Source organism: Tupaia chinensis, unplaced genomic scaffold (genome assembly GCF_000334495.1).
Source record: "Tupaia chinensis unplaced genomic scaffold, TupChi_1.0 Scaffold000604_1, whole genome shotgun sequence".
NCBI classification, from domain to species: domain Eukaryota; kingdom Metazoa; phylum Chordata; class Mammalia; order Scandentia; family Tupaiidae; genus Tupaia; species Tupaia belangeri.
This window is the reverse complement of record NW_006160122.1, coordinates 1,878,626-1,884,755: the sequence shown is the minus strand read 5'-3', so window position 1 is coordinate 1,884,755 and position 6,130 is coordinate 1,878,626. Positions and strand designations below refer to the sequence as shown.

At 50.3% G+C, this 6,130-nt stretch overlaps 1 long non-coding RNA gene across 3 annotated transcripts in view; it reads right to left on the bottom strand.

The window, feature by feature from the left end:
* Window positions 1-1,207: 1,207 nt before the first annotated feature.
* Window positions 1,208-6,130, bottom strand: part of LOC102478673 (uncharacterized) — a 53,478-nt gene continuing 48,555 nt past the window's right edge. For all 3 annotated transcript variants that reach the window (XR_001371139.2, XR_001371140.2, XR_336009.3), the window contains 3 exons: window positions 4,122-4,221; window positions 2,488-2,632; window positions 1,208-1,407 (listed from right to left, as the gene is read on the bottom strand). This is a non-coding gene — a long non-coding RNA (uncharacterized LOC102478673). The remainder of the gene's footprint in view (window positions 1,408-2,487; window positions 2,633-4,121; window positions 4,222-6,130) is intronic.

Sequence of the window (6,130 nt, the reverse complement as noted above, 5' to 3'; positions counted from 1 at the left end):
CCCAGAACCTTGAAACACTTGCCCAGATGCAAGGATATGCATGTCCAAAATTCTCACAAGAAGGAGAAATGGGGAAGAAAGCACTGTAGTGTGGCCCTGTCCCATTGTGTATGGGGGGAGGGGTGTGCTTTCTCTCTCTCTCTCTCTCTCTCTCTCTCTCTCGGAAAAAAATAAAAGAGAAAGAAAAGAAAAGGAAAACTAAGGGAATAAGAAATGGGATCCAGCCCATGAAGCATGGTGAGCCAGGACCTGTACCCAAATCACTGGTCATACATGTCCACACGGAGGACAGCACTGGTCCTTTGAAAACAGCGCTAGCTCCAACCCAGCACCTAGACAAAAACCCAAGCTTCGGCCATGAGCAAGGCCTTCCTGAGGGAGTCTTGGGGACACACGTCCTGAGAGAGATTCCATAACAAGGAGGTTCTCAGGTTAAATGAGTTCAGGGAACTCTACAGACTTCATCCCCCTCCTAGAGATTCACGGAAGACATTAACACAATAAAGGCCCCAGAAAATCCCGAAGTAAAGGGGGATCCCCATCCTGTCTAATCCAATGCTTCTCAGCCAGAATGTACCAGAACATCTTCTGGAAATTCTGCCAGAGAGCCATCATCGTAGCTTGTGGAATGACTCTGGCTTTTGTAGTCTGTCAACTCCTACCTTCTCCCCCACTGTAGGGCCGTACTAAAATCCAGTGAGATGCAGACCTGAAATGGCCAGAAGGCAGGTGACAGAGGAGATGCAGCCTGCAGGAGTCAGTTCCCCAAAAGGACAAGTTCTGCCCAAAAACGGTATGTAGGTTGTGGAAAGCTGTTAGCCAGAAACCCTCCTTTTGTTATCAAAGAAAGTCCTGGTTTGTTCAAATTAAATCACATTAACAGCATCCAAGGAACTGCCATTCCTTCTTTGCCTTTGGAATGAGGGGACAGCTATCCACCACACAGAAGCCAGAGCCAGTGTTCTGATAAAAGTTAGCATAATGAGTAGGTCAGAACTGACTGCTGTTCCAGCCCTGACTGGTCGAGAGACCGGTCCTGCCAACCTCCCCTCTTGACTCGACAGCTGGGCTCGTCCCAGTGCAATGGTGATATTCAAAGCCTCGCTTTCTGTCTCTCTGTCTCTCCAGCAAGTGCAAAAGTCTCTCTAAAAATAAATAAATACATACATTTAAAGAAAAAAAAGAACACACAGATCCTTCCAGAAGGCTGATTCTCAGGCCAGACTATATTTTGAAATGGCATTGCCCTGTGAAACCCTAAACTGATTATGACTCTCCAGACCATCCCCCACCCCACGGTGTCACTCAGTCCAGCCATCCGCAGTCTTAGCATGAGGAAGGAATTCGTCCGCAGACTGGATCCCGGGAAACACAGAAGCCATCTCCCAGTTACACACGCTGCCAGCACTAGGAGGAGGAAAACCACCTCGTTAGAAACACAGTCGGTGTGGGAGACGTATTCTAAATGAATCTGAAACTTTTCAGAACAAGTCCAGGCATTCGCTGCCCTTAGCTTTAAAAGAAGTGACCTTCCTGGGGCTAAGACACGAAGCTGGATTGTCATGGGACACAGAGAGGAAGCAAGACAAAGGCTAGGCCCCCATTCAACTGACCATTTCCTGAGCATCTGCAGTGCCCTGGGCTCCAGATAAAAGGGCATGCAGAGAGATAGGGGCCTACCTTGTCGGAGCTCACAGGTCTGCGAGACAGACTAGAAGACCCAGTACCACGGACAGAGGGAGACCGACGACTCCAGTCAGAGCTGAAGAAAAGGGGTACCCCTAACACTGAGCATTTAAACAGCAGACTCCACTCAGTCTGGGGAGTCAGGGCCAGGACAGGCACAGCCCCGGCAGCTCAGGGCTCTAGCAGTCCCCGAGAGAAAGACCTGGAAGCTAGTATCGAGTACCGTGTGGCATTTGCGTGTGTTTGTACATGTATTTGCTTTCTATTTGTATGCTTGCAGACATGTTTACACGTGTTCATGTAACGATGCATGGGTATACTACGCTAGATGCTTGACTCAAGCACACACAGCCTGCTCGTCTTCTCATTCCAGACCAGTCTGTGCCAGTCGCCATGGCCGTCCACTGTTGACCGTCTTTCCAAAAGCCCCTCACACACTGCTTATGGTCACTGGTGTCCAGAGCGAGAAGGCAGGTCAGAGCCCTCATCCAGGGATGAGGCCTTAGCCAGGGAGCATCCAGCCCTGCCGTGGGCACTGCATGGGAACCTGGACCAGGGCATGCTTGCAGATCTGGGAGGGAGGCCACGAGGACACATGAGGGTCTCCGTGTACCTCACTGTGTGTGTGAGCACGTGTGGACGCATGTTGGTGTGTGCAGACACACACACGTGTGGATGTGTGGCTGCTGTGTTCTGCCGGGGAGGCGGGCAGAGGGAAGTGCCTCGTTTTCCTGGGCTGGCAGTTTATGGCTCACTGCCTCTGGGAGTCGGGCACTCGCTATGCATTCTGGTGTTCCTTACAGCCGTTTTGCCTGCAGCGGTCACACAGTTGAAAAATCTGGGTCCATGTGACTGCTCGGAGACTCTGCGAAGGCGAACAAGTAGGATCCGTGGCCATTTTGCAATTCCTGCTCATTAGACATGTCTGGGGCCTTGCGAGTGAGCTCTGAGGATAAATAAGTATAAATATTATATTTGCCTCCAGGTTATCTTTAAAAATGTATTTCCCTCTCCCTCTACCTGCCCCCCAGCCCCCACCAACTGTCAGTGCCTCCTGAAAGCTCCTGGGTACCGGCAGTGCCACGCTGAGTCCAGGGCCCTTAGCAGATTGTTTGTTTACCCTGGGCCGGGCCCGTCCCTGGTCCACAGGGTGCTCAGAGGCAGCAAGGCCTCCCTGTGAGAGTCATGGTGGCCCCTGGGTGGGGTGGAGGGGTGAGAATGTCCCTGTGGTGCTGAGAGTCTGAGCCTCCAGCAACACCACAGAGATGACAAGGGACTTGGTCCTCACAGCTCAGCCTGGCGAGCATGGTGGGAGCCACTATGGATCGAGGCTGTCAACGGCACAATGCCACCACCTAGAAGGGACTAAGGCAGGCTGGGGCAGTCTAGGCCCCCTCCTACGTGTGGGTCATTTGGTTTTAAAAGAGTAAAGCTTCCCAAATAACTCAAGGAAAGGGGCAGACAGGGTGGGGGAGGACATGGGGATCTGCCCCTGCCCTCCCTCCATCCCCCTGCTGTGAGCTACAATTTGCACGGGCAGGATCCAGGACCTGGTATTTTTGGAAAGCTCTCATATGATTCTAGCTTCAGTCAGCGCTGAGAGCCTCTTTGTGAAGTGAGGAGAGAACGGAGCGCGGGCAGAGCCCTACTCGTCCAGCTGTGGACAGCTGTGGGCATCGAGAACCGCATTGCTGCAGAATGCCCAAGGAGGCCCCCTCTCTGCCCCAACAGCCTCTCAGTGTCTAAGGGAAAACAGACTCCCCTGCACAGACCCTCTCTGGGCCGAGCTGCATCAGCTTTGCCCCATGGGATAGTTCCAGTTCCTGCACTGTCCCCCCCCAGCTCCCAGTCACTGTCCTCCATCTGCCACTGTCACCTAAAACATGAGACACAGAGGGATTCTCTGAGTGTCGAGCCAGAACAGCAGGTCAGGAGCTGAGCTGCCCTAAGTATCTTGGAATTCAGGCAAAAAGATCTGTATGGAGGAGGGCATTCTACCACCCCAACCACAGGAAAAAAATGGCCCCCCAAACTGCATGCAAGTAATAGCTACCATTCATTTAATACTTCCTGAGTGCCAGCCACAGGGCTGACTGCTTTATCTGCATAATCATATCTAACCTTTACAATAATAAAGGGAGCATCACTCTTATTTTGCAGGTCAGGAGACTAAGGCCCAGAATGGCTAGATAACCAGCCTAAGGTCACACAGCTGGGAAGAAGTAAAGACAGGCTTTGAATCTGGATCATTCCAAGGCTGCACTCTTACCACACCTCCATATTGGCCATAGAATCCTCAAAAAGCAACAGAATCGAACTTTCTATATCCAATGTAGATCACTCTTGGTAACACTGAGGAGTTGGGAGTTTCAGGTCTCCACATGGAGGCCAGGGCTCTTCAGAATCCTGTGACGAGAGGATGCACCCCAACTTACCAGAACATACTTGTCTACCCGTTACCTGCACCTGGATCATGTCTGTCATTGGACTTCCTGGGCTCCCTGTGGTATGACCAGAGACCATAGGCTACCATGTCTGGAAAACAGAATTTGAATAGGAAGATGAAAAGAGACTCCATATGGAAGACCCCCAGAAACCTCCCAATCCAACCTCTCTCCTTATATGTGAGCAAAAGCAGACCCCGAGAAGGACTTTCTAGTGCTTAGAGCAACGTGGAAAGTAGACTTGCTCTCGTGCAGTAACTGATCAGCTGACTGGCTTTGCGGATTATGTCGAGAAGACCTCTGAGGACACATCTTACAGGAATGCTGTAGACGCTGTAGCTAACTAGCAACACCCACCACGATTTAGGGAAGAGGTAATGGTAGCAAACATGCCAGGTAATACCAGCCCTGTGACGGAGTCAGGATTAGGTCTCACGTCTTCCAACTGCAAGTCCAATGCCCCACAGGCACAAGCCCTCTAGTCAATTATGAAACAGTCTAGAAAATTCTATTCTAGAAAATTACGAAACAAAGGAATCTCAAAGTGTCTCAGTGGTTGTTTTAGGCAGACACATTTGGTTGCAAGGAATAGAAACCCACTCAAGTTAGCGTAAGTGAATAAGAATTGGTTTTCAGGGTATGACACGCAATCTCACAGACGCTCAAGGACAAGAAACAGTGCATCCAGCCCACAGGAGTGCAGAAGTGGGACTGGAACCTCAGTAGCAGAGGGAGGCCATTCTGTCTGCCTCTTAAAGCCACACGGGCAGAAACTATGGGCTGCCTTATAATAGCTATACCCCCACCTTCTTGTTGCTAGTAGAACACAGAGTTTGCTCAGAAACCAGACAGTAGTTGGGACCAGCAGTTAGCATAATGGCTATGTCGCTGGACTCCCATGTAGTTGACCGCGGTTCACGTCCTGGACACAGTGGCTTAAAACTCATGCCGGGCGTGTGTGCGTGCGTGCCCAAGATCCCGCAAGGAGAATGGAGGAGAAGGGATTGCGGCATGGCCATCCCCCCTAGGGGGTGATTTCTCACTTTCTGTCTCTCTGTCTCTCTCTGTCTGGCGAGCGCACGCGCCCTATAGCAAAAACCTCTCCAAAAACAAAAGAAGTCAGACAGTATGGAGTCTAATCCAGGGAATACATCAAGGCTGGTCTACATCTACTCCCCTGCACCAGGGATTGGTCAACCCAGTGCTGGCCAATGACATAGAAGAAACAGTCTGCAGGAAGCCTCCGGGACCTGACTGCAGGAAGCCTCCAGGACCTGAGGAGGAGCTTATCCTTCTTTTCCAGCCTCAGACAAGGCCATGTGAGATGGTTGCTATGGGATAGGTCCAGAATGCTCAGATGTTGACTCCTGGACCAATCCCCTTTGAAGATAGGTAAGATCACCTGCTGCAGCCATCTTGCCAATTTGAGAGACGACATCACCTATTTTGCTACCAAAGTGAAAAGCTGGGAAGAAACTTGATAAGATTTTTGAGGCATCGGCTCTATCTTCCCTGGATTTGTCCCACATTCTCGTGTCCCCATTAAATGATAGAGTAAGTGGGCATAGCATTTAAACATTTTTTTAGTTCGATGTTTTTGCTGCTTAATACTAAAGCATTCTTTATACTTTATATTTCACTCTCTCTATCCCTCAACATCCCCATCTGTAAACTAGGTAATGAAGATTGTTCTAGTGATTAAAGGGTATGGTGTGTGTGAAACACTTAGCACAGTGCCTTATACGATCATTAGCCACCATGGCTGCTAGGAATCATTGTTATTTGTGCTAGCTAATCTCCTGCTTCCCACATAGAGAAGACATCTAGTGCTCCCACCCCTTGCGTCTAAGCTGGCCTGTGACTGCTCAGACCAACCCAATAGGGTAGAAGTCATACTATTCTAGTTCTAGGCCTGGCTTTTAAGAAGACCACCATCAGGGCCAGCAGGTGGAATAGTGTGGTTAAGACTATGGACTCCCACGTGGCTGACCACAGTTCAA